The following is a 13,709-nucleotide window of genomic DNA, read 5'->3' as shown; positions in this document are numbered from 1 at the left end:
AAAAGCACGGAAGACAGTTCTGCAGAATCAAACGTAAACGTAAACAGTAACGTATGAAAATACGAATTTACGTCTGAATGCAGATTCGGAAGAACAGCACTTAGAACTTTTTCGTGAAAGCGCAGAGAGCAGTAGTAAAGAGGGAGGTTTGCAGTAATGATGAAGTGCTCGAAAATAAACGCAAACCAGAGATTTAGAGTGGTTCGGTCTGCCTTGACCTACTCCACTTTTGGCTTCCTCCACCGACGAGGTTGCCGACGTCAACTAGGTGCCTTCCTTCAATGGGCGAAGGCCAAACTGCCCTTTTACAATTTCTCTCCTTTTGACAGGCTCAGGAGACAACCTTTACAGACCTTTCTCTCCTCACTTTACAACCGAAAACTTGAAGAACAGGAGGAGGAAACTTAAAGGCTTTTCAACACTTTTGAGCTCTTAGAATCACAGAAAAGATCAAGATTTCGGTGTAGGTCTGTATCTTTTCAGTGCTGAATGGGTGGGGTATTTATAGGCCCCAACCCAATTCAAAATTCGAGCTCAAAACGATCAAATCGATCAAATCCCAGAATTCTGGGATCAGGCGGTTGCACCTCTCAACTGGAGAGGTGGCACCGCCTGGCAGAGCTCGAAGACTGAGCTCAGCCGATTGCTCTTCTCTGCCAGAGCTCGAAGACTGAGCTCGATGGTTGCATCACCTGGCAGAGCTCGAGACTTAGCTCAGGCTGATGCACCTCTCTGCCAGAGCTCGAAGACTGAGCTCGGTGGTTGCATCGCCTGGCAGAGCTCGAAACTTGAGCTCTGGCGGTGCAACCTCTTGGCTGGGGCGGTTGCACCTCCCAACCCCACAGCCCAGGCGGTTGCACCTCCTGGCTGGGGCGGTTGCACCTCTCAACCCCACAGCCCAGGCGGTTGCACCTCCTGGCTGGGGCGGTTGCACCTCCTGGTGCAATCTGGGTCCGAATGGTTCACTCCATTCGGCCCACTTTGAATCTTTTCAGGGGCCCAATTGCCCCAAGATTAAGCTAATGGGATCACCTCCCATTTTCATGCTTAATCATCGTGCTAACTACGATTAACTCTAAGACAACTTCTGCAGCTTTGCTCCGATGTGTCAATCGCTTCTTCCGGCGAGTTTCCGGCAAACTTCCGTCGATCAACCGATAACCCTCGGTGATCCTTCTGCGGACATCCGGCATACTCCTGGACTTTGCGACGATCCACTTGGCGAGTTCCGACGAGCTTCGCTTGGCAAGCTTCTGGACTTCTCGGATCTGTTCTCTCTGAACCTCCGACGACCGTCCGAACTTCCGTCGAACTCTCGAACTCCCAACGTGATCATGATCTTGACTCCGGCGCAACACCTGCTGCTTGTCTTACTCTTTATCGTAGTTAATCCTGCACAACAAAACAAAACTTCGATCGAGACAATTAATACTAAGCAATTAATCAAGTTGTCCGACATGTCATTGGTCCCTCGACGCTTCGTCCGATTCTTCGGCGCATCGTCCTCTTCTGCAGCCTATTGCCCAATCGGCCAGTTGACTCTACAACTCCGATATCCTTGGCACAATACCCGCTCTTCTTGGCCTGATGCCCGAGTCCACGGCCCGAAGCCTTCTGTCGATACGTCGACCGATCCACCGGCCCGACGTCCAATCTTCTGACATGTTCCTTCGGCACAACATGATTTTCCTGCTTTAATTGTCTCATCCTGATCGAAGCATCCTGCGTCACTCAAAACGCAGATTAAATCATAAACATATATCAAGTAGTTTCATCATCAAAATACGAGATTCAACAATCTCCCCCTTTTTGATGATGACAACCACTTGATGACGGAGTTAAACTTAACTCCCGGAGTTTAAACAAACTCCCCCTATCAATATGCCATATTGATAGAACCTTGAATTCAAACTGAATTCAAGTCATTGCAATATTCATGACTGAATGCAGTTTTACGTCTGAATGCAGTTTTACGTCTAAATGCTGAAACTCGTTCGTAAAATCGTAGAGGAAAGTTTGCAGTTATCAATAGGATCAAAATGTAAGTATAAACTGCAAAGAAGCTCGTTCGTAAAAGCACGGAAGACAGTTCTGCAGAATCAAACGTAAACGTAAACAGTAACGTATGAAAATACGAATTTACGTCTGAATGCAGATTCGGAAGAACAGCACTTAGAACTTTTTCGTGAAAGCGCAGAGAGCAGTAGTAAAGAGGGAGGTTTGCAGTAATGATGAAGTGCTCGAAAATAAACGCAAACCAGAGATTTAGAGTGGTTCGGTCTGCCTTGACCTACTCCACTTTTGGCTTCCTCCACCGACGAGGTTGCCGACGTCAACTAGGTGCCTTCCTTCAATGGGCGAAGGCCAAACTGCCCTTTTACAATTTCTCTCCTTTTGACAGGCTCAGGAGACAACCTTTACAGACCTTTCTCTCCTCACTTTACAACCGAAAACTTGAAGAACAGGAGGAGGAAACTTAAAGGCTTTTCAACACTTTTGAGCTCTTAGAATCACAGAAAAGATCAAGATTTCGGTGTAGGTCTGTATCTTTTCAGTGCTGAATGGGTGGGGTATTTATAGGCCCCAACCCAATTCAAAATTCGAGCTCAAAACGATCAAATCGATCAAATCCCAGAATTCTGGGATCAGGCGGTTGCACCTCTCAACTGGAGAGGTGGCACCGCCTGGCAGAGCTCGAAGACTGAGCTCAGCCGATTGCTCTTCTCTGCCAGAGCTCGAAGACTGAGCTCGATGGTTGCATCACCTGGCAGAGCTCGAGACTTAGCTCAGGCTGATGCACCTCTCTGCCAGAGCTCGAAGACTGAGCTCGGTGGTTGCATCGCCTGGCAGAGCTCGAAACTTGAGCTCTGGCGGTGCAACCTCTTGGCTGGGGCGGTTGCACCTCCCAACCCCACAGCCCAGGCGGTTGCACCTCCTGGCTGGGGCGGTTGCACCTCCCAACCCCACAGCCCAGGCGGTTGCACCTCCTGGTTGGGGCGGTTGCACCTCTCAACCCCACAGCCCAGGCGGTTGCACCTCCTGGCTGGGGCGGTTGCACCTCCTGGTGCAATCTGGGTCCGAATGGTTCACTCCATTCGGCCCACTTTGAATCTTTTCAGGGGCCCAATTGCCCCAAGATTAAGCTAATGGGATCACCTCCCATTTTCATGCTTAATCATCGTGCTAACTACGATTAACTCTAAGACAACTTCTGCAGCTTTGCTCCGATGCGTCAATCGCTTCTTCTGCAGCCTATTGCCCAATCGGCCAGTTGACTCTACAACTCCGATATCCTTGGCACAATACCCGCTCTTCTTGGCCTGATGCCCGAGTCCACGGCCCGAAGCCTTCTGTCGATACGTCGACCGATCCACCGGCCCGACGTCCAATCTTCTGACATGTTCCTTCGGCACAACATGATTTTCCTGCTTTAATTGTCTCATCCTGATCGAAGCATCCTGCGTCACTCAAAACGCAGATTAAATCATAAACATATATCAAGTAGTTTCATCATCAAAATACGAGATTCAACATCATGATCATCAGGCGGTAGGAGGAAGAAATCTGCAATTATCTCTTGGTTCTGCAACAATAGTTTCAACTGTGGCCACCTATGATCACACTTCAAAATCCGTCCGTCGGTGACCTTAATGTCAAACATATTGCAATTCTCGATAGGTAAGGCTATCTGGACAGCAACCTTACTATTTAGGAAGTTATTAGTGCTGCCCATGTCGATGAGAACAGTGATCGGTTATTGTTTGAGAAGGCCTCCAACTTTCATCGTTTGCGTGTTTGAGTAGCCGGCTAGTGCGTGTACTATAATGTCGGTTGGTTGTGGCTCTTCTTTTGCATCTTCTTTTTTATGTTCAAGGCTCTCTTCTGAATGTTCAATGACCTCTTATTCTACTAGTTCAATCATAAGAAGTCTCCCTATTCTACAGCGATGCTCGCGGCTCGACGGCTCATCGCAGTGCAAACATAAACCCTTCACAGATCGCTCCCGAAGTTCTTCTCTTATCAAAATTTTTGGTGTAGGGACTTGGTTGATAGTAGGGGGATTGAGGGCTTCGATATTTCTGGTTGGGGAGCAACCCTAGTCCTCCGAGCTTCATGGTTCAATCGCTTCTCTTGAATCGTGCGAAAGATATGGCTGTCATAAGCGTATAAAGTTGTCACGCTTTAACTTCTCCCCGGATCTCCGGCTTCAAGCCCTTAATGAAGGTCCCCAATAGCTATTTTTGAGACCAATCATGAGTTTGATTAGATAACCTTTCAAACCTGGTTTGGTACTCTTGAATAGTAGAGGTTTGTCAGATCTTTGCTAGTTGTCCGTGAATGTTCTTGTAATCGGTTGGTCTGAAGCAGATCAGTAGTCCTTCTTTGAATTGTCACCATAAGAGGACTCCATGAGTATATTCAAACCAGTCAAACCACTGTATGGCATCCCCTTTAAGATGTATAGATACAATTTTCACCATAGATGCATCCGCGGTTTTGTGGTACCGAAAATATCGCTCCGCGCATGACATCCAACTAATCGGGTCTCCTTTTTCCAATCTAGGGAAGTCTACCCTCATGCTTGGATAGTTGGGATCGATTATAGAACCTCCCTTCTCTTGGAAGTCATCTCTTCAGGCTTGGTGTGATTGGTTAGAGCTCTTCTCTTGATGTGATTTCTTCAGGTTTGGTGGTTGGCCCAAACTGAGTTCGGTAAAGAGAGTCTGAATCTTATCTTCCATTCGTGCCTTGAAGGCTTCGAATTTAGTATTGATTGCCTCCTTAGATGCCATAGTATATGCCTCCAAATTTGTGATGTTAAGATCTCTCTTTTGTTGTCGGGTTAAAGGTATGTATAAATTGAGAGAAGTGATGGTCGAAAGGGTTGGTGGATTGGTGGATGTAGGCTGCGGTTTAGGCTTCTTTTGTGGCTGTTTTGGGTACAGTTTGAGGGTGTCGTTTGGTGGAGTTTTAGATCTATGGTAGATGGCAGCAAAGGTTTGATAGAAATCAATGGAAGTTGCTGCAAATATGTGCTGTCTTGTAAGAGCAGAATTGTCATCGAAGAAACAGCGGTTTCTCGATGAAATTTCCACTAAAAACTTGAGAGATTTAAGAAGGGAATTGACAGAAAAAATCTCAGTTTATATGGTAGTGAGGATGTCCAATTTAATCAAGAATGTTTTGGCAGTATTATAGCAAAAAAATTGGTGCAAGTTGCGATAGCAGAATTCTCGTCGAAAAATTTCAGCAGTTTGTGACGAAAATTTCGACAACACAAAATCATTTTTAGTAATAAATTCCTCAATAGATCAATATTAGATAGAAGCCAAGATGATATATGAAGTGTATAAGAAAGTTCATTCAAAAAGGATTGCAAATAGATCGGTTAAGGCAACAATATATGGCTAAAATTTTCTACAGATTTTCAAGTATAGCAGATTGGACGTAAAAGATCAGTAGTTTATATTAAAAAATTTTCAACAAAATGAAAGGAAAATCTACTATTAGGAATGTCAAAGCTATCATATAAATTTCGTATAAATTTGGATAGAAAAAACATAGTAGCAAGATCAAACAAACTGTGCTATGCGGTAAGAATTTTATGGTGCAGATTTTCAAGTATAGCAGTTTAGACGTAAAAGATCAATAGTTTATATTGAGAATTTGTTGACAAAACCAAATGGAAATCTGCCGTTAGGAAGTATCAACGTTTTCATAAAAATTTTGTAACGATTTGGATAGAAAAATATAGTAGCATGATCAAACAGACTGTGCTATGCAGTTGGAATTCTGCAATGTATCTTTCGTCATAGAGATGAAAACTTTGTGACGAAAAGTTTATGCAGCAATTTTCGAACAATTTTTTATTATTATTTTTGAATAAGGATAACTAAATTACAGTAGTAGTAAGGTAGGAAACCATAACCTGTTGCAATTCATGGGGAGCTCAAAGGATAATCTGCGGTGGTGGAGATGACGGTGGAATTTGGTGATGATCTTTTAAGCAATTGTGGGAATTGCTTTGGGTGGTTGTGGAGGGCTGATGGATAGCTGTGGAAGGGCAACGAGACACCAAGAATGCTGCTCTGATACCAGGTGTTTGAGCCCTTGCAGATTCTAAACGTGGGGTTGATCTTTTTAGGGGATCGACCTCCTTAGAACTCTATAGGGGTTCCTTCCTCTAAGTTGCTGCTCAAAAGCTACAGAAAAGATTCATCTCTTGCTTATCAAAAGAGGATGAATATATAGCTATTTACAAGGTTTCTAAACCCTAACTCCTAATAGGACTCCTACTCAAGACCCCTATTCCTTTACAACTCCTAATTCGTCTCTAAGTAATAACCTTCAAACCCTAGCCAGCCTCTTCACCTCTTTAATAGGGGTCAACTTAGGTAGGTTTTAGATGAATACCCCTTTCAATTAGGACTCTCCTAGCTAGAGTCCTAACAAAATCCTACTAACTCAATTAGGGTCCAACTAGGCCCTAAACAGGGCTGAATTGGGCCGATTGGATGGCCCATTCAACTACTTGGAGCCACGTCAGGTGGTGGCATGACCCAGATTGGGCAATGGAATCGCTTGAGGCTCACTCTCCTAGGTGGTATGGGCTATTAGGATCAAGAGGGCACTAAGAGAGGGGGGTGAATTAGTGTAGCAGAAAACATTTTGATTCTCGTATAAAATATTTCGTACATTCGAAGGAAATCGATTCAGAAAGATAGAAACTTTAAAATGTAAGAGAGTGTAAGTGTAGTGAAAGCAAGATGAGGAGAAGAAGCACTTTGCTATGAAATGATTTGCAGTTAAAGAAAAATGATCAAAACGAAAAGCAAACCAGATTTAGAGTGGTTCGATCAACGTGACCTACATCCACTTTCGGATTCTTCCTCCGATGAGGTCTCTGGTGTCCACTAAAGGTCTTCCTTCAATAGGTGAAGACCGAACACCTCTTTACAATACTTTCTCCTTTTCTTGGGTTTAAGAGATGAACCCTTACAAGTCTCAATCCTCTTTCTTAGATGGTTACAAGGTTAAGAGATGGAGGAGAACTCCAACTTTTCCAACACTTTAAGACTAAACACTTTTAGATTTAGCCAATAGTTTTATTCCCTTTCATGCAGAAAATGGTGGGGTTTTTATAGGCCCGAATGGCTTCAAAATTGAAGCAAAAAAGTATCACATCCCCAGAATCTTGGGTACTAGCGGTACCACCGTCGTTACTAGGCGGTACTACCGCCGTTGATATATCCCTGGGCAGTACCACCACCGAACAAGGGCAGTACCACTGTTGGCAGTACTGCTGTTGGTGTTACCACCGCCTATTCTAGGTGGTACGAGCACCCAAGAATCCAGGGGCACTGCTTTCCAAGCGGTGCCACTGCCGGCCCTATTTTCAGGGGATGAATTAGGTGCTTAATTCGACCTAATTCAGCCCTGTTAAGGGCCCAATTGGCTCATAATTAAGTTAGTGGGATTACCTCTTAATCCTAACTTAATTTATGCTCTAACTATGATAATTAAGACACAATTTATGGTGCTTCTTATTCTGGTGCGTCAATTGCTCTTCTGACGTACTTCCAGCGAACATCCGATGAATTCTCGGCAATGTTCCGGCGGACTCTCGGCAAGCTACTGGACTTTACGATGATCTTGTTGGCGAGTTCTGATGAGCTTCTATGGCAAGCTCCTAGACTTCTAGGTTGGTTCCCATAGAACTTCCGACGAACGTTTGGACTTCCGTCGAACTCTCGAACTCCCAATGAGATCTTGATCTTGACTCCGGCACAATATCTGCTTTATATCGTACTGCCATCGTAGTTGATCTTGCATACTTTTCTCAACATATAGATTAGATCAAACAACTTATAATTAACTTCATCATCAAAATCCGAGATTCAATAATCTCTCTCTTTTTTATGACAACAATCAATTGATGACGGAGTTAACCTTAACTCCCCTTATCTATATGCCATACTTGAGAAAAGACATTCTTGAATTTAAGGCCTTTGAATTCAAGAAACAAATTGATAAGTTAAGTTCATTTAAATTTATCAATACACATATCATGATTTTTATCATGATTTAACATTCTCAAAATGATGTCTAAGCATGACATCCATTTTTCAAGTATGGTATTTCAAATATGAAAGATGACAAAGATAGCAATTTACTATTCTATGACAATATATCAATTACAAAATAGTAAGTTAGGCTCTAGATATCTTATCATAATAAAAGAAATTGATCAAGCAAACATTTCAAGTATATATGATGAAATACATTGCATACATTTATCATCAATTTACCATATTTTGGTATTATTTCTCCCCCTTTGTCATCAACAAAAAGGAGAACAATTCAACAATGTAAATATGATAAAAATTCATGTCACATTTCAAATTGTAAAAAAAATTCATATGAATCATATTTCAAGCATTCATGGCATGGTATTATTCAAAAGTTCTTAACATCAAAAGTTATAATTATTAAAGAGATAGCTTCATCAACTTCTCTCATTTTATTTTTCATCAAAACTTTGCATGAAGAAGGAAAATCCATTGAGAACCAACTTTGAATGAAGTTAAAAATGATAAAAGAGTTTCATTAAATCATGCTTCAATTTTCACAAGGATCAAGATATTCATGTTCATCTCATAAAAAAGAATCATAAAAATTCTTCCTTCATTAAGAAAGAATTCATGTGAAAGAATCATCATATGAAGGATAAAAAAATTCCATGAATAAGCCTTCATAATGAGAGGATCATCACATCAAATCCATTTCTCAATAAAAATTCACAAGAGATAAACCTATGAGAGATGCATTTGTCAATTAATTCCATGTATAAAAAATAATTAAGTGATTGAGCAAGGGTATGAAGTAAATTTGATATAAAGGAAGATAAAAATGAAATAAGCTCATGAAAGCTCCATTCAAGGAAGATAGTCCGAAAATGATATACATCAAATTCATGCATTAGGACAAATTAACATTCCTAATTCTCTTCTAATAAAATCATATTATTCTTCACTTAAAGGTTTTGTAAATATATCGGCTAATTGATGTTTTGTATCAATAAACTCTAAGATTACATCATGATTATTAACATGATCTTATATAAAGTGATGCCTAATATCAATATGTTTAGTTCTAGAGTGCTGAATTAGATTTTTTGTTAAACATATTGTACTTGTGTTATCACATTTTATGGGAATATTTTTAAGATGAATCTTATAATCTTCTAAAGTGTTTTTTATCCATACAACTTATGCACAATATGCACTAGCTGCAATGTACTCAGCTTCAGTTGTAGATAATGCAACCGAGTTTTGTTTCTTGGAAGACCAAGAAACAAGTACATATCCTATAAATTGACATGTTCCGGAGGTGCTTTTTCTATCTAATCTACATCTAGCAAAATCCGCATCAGCATAAACAATTAGCTTAAAGTTCTCGGATTTTGGATATCATAATCCTAGATTTGTGGTTCCTTTAAGATATCGAAGTATTCTTTTAACTGCTTTGAATGAGATATCTTAGGATTAGATTAAAACCTAGTACAAAGTCCTACACTAAACATGTTATTTGGTCTAGTTGCGGTGAGGTAAAGTAAACTTCCTATCATACCCCTATAAGCTTTTTGATTAAAGATTTCTCCACTTTCATCAAATTCTAACTTAGTGGAGGTGCTCATAAGAGTGTTGATAGCATTTGAGCTATCCATATTAAACCTTTTTAGCAAATCTAAAGTATATCTTGTTTGACTAAGAAAAATACCATTACTTAGTTGTTTGATTTGTAAGCCCAAAAAGAAAGTTAATTCCCCATCAAACTCATTTCAAATTCATAACTCATACTTTTAGCTAATGATTCACATAGAGATTCATTTGTAGAACCAAAAATGATATCATTAATATAAATTTAAAAAATAAGAAAATTATTTTTAAAATTTTTGATAAACAATGTAGTATCGACCTTGCCTTTAGAGAAATTATTTTTGATAAGAAATGAGCTATGCCTCTCATACCAAACCCTTGGGGCTTGTTTCAATTCATAGAGAGCTTTAGTCAATTTAAATACATGATTAGGGAGATTATCATTCTCAAATTCGGGAGATTGTTCAACATAAACTTCTTCGAAAATAAATCCATTAAGAAATACACTTTTAACATTCATTTGAAACAACTTAAAATTATTACTACTAGCATAAGCAAGGAGCATCAATATGGCTTCTAATTGTGCCACAGGAGTGAATGTTTCTTCATAATCGATACCTTCTTCTTGGTTGAAACCCTTAGCCACTAATCTAGCCTTGTTTCGAACCACGATACCAAATTCATCTTGTTTGTTTCTAAAGATCCATTTAGTACCAATAACTAAATGTTCACTTGGCCTAAGAATAAGCTTCCACACCTCATTTCTCTCAAATTGATTCAACTTCTCTTGCATTGCAATAACCCATTAATCATCTTTCAAGGTCTCGTCAATACACTTAGGTTCAATTTGAGAGAAAAAAATAGTGTTTACATAGAAATTCTTAAGAGAGGAACGAGTTTGAACCTCTTTAGATGTGTCTCCTATTATTATCTCCTTAGGATGAGCTGTAATATCCATCACTTTTGAAAATTTATCAATAAGGATTTATATGTAATTTGGAGGACCTATATGTAAATATAAAAATTTCAAGGACTAAACTGTTAAGTTGCAAAAAGAAAAAAATAAAGAAAATAAAAAATTTTGGTTTTATCCCACCGCCTCCGACGCTCTCTGTTTCTCGAGAAACAGAGAGTGGAGAGATGGGGCGTGGGAAGAAGAAGAGAGGAAGAGGAGGGAGAAGAGAAGAAGAAGAAGAAGAAGAAGAATAAGAAGAAGAAGAAAGGAGGATAGTTGCGGCAAGGCTGCAGCGAGGAGGTGTGTGGCGTTGGGGAGGAAAAGGGAAGTGGAGAAGAAGAGAAGGAGAAGAAGAGGGAAAAGAGAGGGAAGAGGGAGAGGAGCGAGAGGTGGCAGCAGCTAGTGCTGCAGCACCTCTGTTTCCTGCAGGTGGAAATAGAGGAGAGGTGTGGGGCGTTCGAAGAGGAGAAGAAGAAGAAGAGGAAGAGAAGAAGAAGATGAAGCAGGAGAACAGGTTTGATACCTCTGTTTCCTGCAGAGGAAACAGAGGAGAGGGTGTGTGTGACGCCGGGGAGGAGGAGGGAAGAAGAAGAGGAGAAGAAGAGAAGGGAAAGGAGGAGCTGCGGCTGCGGCAGTGGCAGCTGCAGTTGGAAGAGAAGGAGAGGAAGAGAAGGTGAGGAAGAAGAGAAGAAGAAGAAAGGAAGGAGAAGGAAGAGGAGAAGGGAAAGAAGCAACTGCGGCTGCGGCTGTGGCAGTTGCAACTGTGGCAGGGAAAGAGGAAGAGGAAGGAAGAAGGGAAGGAGAGGAAGAAGAGAAGGGGAAGACGGGGCTGCGACGATGGTAGCTGCAGTTGGAAGAGAAGAAGGAGAGGAAGATAAGTAGGGGAGGAAGAAGAGGCTGCGGTTGTAGTGGTTGCGGCCATGGCTGCGACTGCTACTATTGCAGCTAGGAAGGAAAAGAAATGAAAGGGGGAAAAAGGGCCAGCGGATGGGATTGCGGCCGCAGCGGAAGCAACTGCGTATGCAGCAGCTGTGTATGTGAAAGAAAGGGAGGAAGAAGGTAGTGCGGTGGAAAGGGCTGCGATTGTGGCAGCAGCTGCAACGGTGTCTGTGGCAGCTGCGTTTGGGAAAGAAAACAAAGGAATGATAGTAAGACAGAGCAGGTGACTATGCCTCTATGTTCTGCATGAGCTATAGTTGTGGTGGAAAAAGTGAAGACATGCACAAAATGAAACAGGGAGGGGATGGAGGAAAAGTAGAAAAAGGATTCGATCGTACACCATCTTTGAATCTTTGGATCAAAACCTTCAAAAGGCAAGTTTCCCGATCGTTTCTCCTTTAATTGTTCTAATCTTTCCTATTACAAGTGTCCTGATCTTTCCTTACTGTAATTTTATCTCTACATTTGCTTTGAATATAAGGAACTTTGAATTGTTCTAGCCTTGCATTTGATATATCTCCTGTTTAGACGAAACGATTAGAATCTGTGCAACATCTGAGATTCTGATCTTTCTAACTTTTTATGGTAATAACTTCATGTATTGACCTCTGATTTTGACAAATATTATGTGATAAAAATATAGACTCATAAACCTTTCTTTTGATAGATTATTTTAAGAATTCGGAGTAAGTCTACCTGCCCAAACTTCTGTTTCAAATGAGTCTACAGATTCTGCAAAACAGGGATCGTAATTTATGACCTTTTAATACTGAACTGCCTATAAGTCCCTATTGGAAATGTTGATTTATTCAAAGCTTATTTCATTGGAAACTAGACTCGTAGATCTTTCTTTGATACATGGATTTAATGATTTAGAGTCCAAATGCCTGCCCAATTTTCTGTTGAAACTAACTTTGTGAATTATGTAAAATTGAGATTTGTTCTTTGATCTTGGGGTACCAAATCTATTGTAACTCTTTGTTGGAAACTTCGATTCAAACGAGACTTATTTTATCTGAAAATAAATTGAAATATCTTTCTAAGGTAGCTTTCTTGAGTATATTGGAGCTCGATTGATAGTTTGAATCATTTATTCAATGTGCCTCTTGAATTCTGCCAGAAATCGAGCTTTGGTCGATTTCGCATATTCTGGTTTCATTCCTTTGGAAATTGATTTCATCTAACCTTCTTATTTGAATTGAGCTATATGTGATTGCTTGGAATTCTTATACACTCTTGCTTTCATTTTCTTTCAAATCTGAATACATTTGTGAAGGATTATGTTTGCATCGTATTGACTCATATAGGCATATGTATATCCCATTGATCCGCATTTGCTTTCGATATGTGCCTATTCCAGTTTCATTCTTTTGGATATTGAATTCATCTAACCTTCTTATTTGAATTGAGTTATATGTGATTGCTTTGAATCCTTGAATGCTCTTATTTTCATTTCCTTTCAAATCTGAATACAATTGTGAAAGATTATTGCTTATTTCGTATTGACTCGTAAAGGCACATGTACTTTTTGTTGTTCCGCGTTTGCTTTCGATATGTGCTATTCATTATTCATTCTATCCTTTTGTACTCTGGTGTTTGTGGGATATTGTGAACATTTGCCAGAAATGGTGAAGGGAGTTATGCATAGAGCTTGTGATGATCTATCGGACCTTATGACTTCACTCAGACGTGGGTAGATGGAGCTCCCAGACGTGGGAGACCTCCTAGACGTGGGAGATTAAGTTTGATGGTCATTCATAAATGGATGTACCATATTAAGTTATGGTCCCACTTCACCTTTTATATGTTTGATATGGTATCCAGAGCTTTGTTTATATGTTTCTATACATGCTTTGGATAAGAATGAAATTAATGCAACGTCAATTCGACGTTTGAGCTTCTATTTCATATTCGTTCTTTGAAATTCTCCGAAATGGTCCATACGCCATTGATATGTTCCGAAATGTTTCATTTATTATTGATATGCTCCGAAACATTTCATACGCCTTTGATATGCTTCAAAATGTTTCATTTGCTATTGTTATGTTCCGAAATGTTCCATTTGTCATTGATATGCTCCAGAACATTTAATACGCTATTGGTATGCTCCAATTACTTTGTGCTCTATTTGCTATGAACAGTTATGTTCTGAAATG

Source organism: Musa acuminata, chromosome BXJ3-5 (genome assembly GCF_036884655.1).
Source record: "Musa acuminata AAA Group cultivar baxijiao chromosome BXJ3-5, Cavendish_Baxijiao_AAA, whole genome shotgun sequence".
NCBI classification, from domain to species: Eukaryota; Viridiplantae; Streptophyta; class Magnoliopsida; order Zingiberales; family Musaceae; genus Musa; species Musa acuminata.
This window is presented reverse-complemented; position numbering follows the sequence as displayed.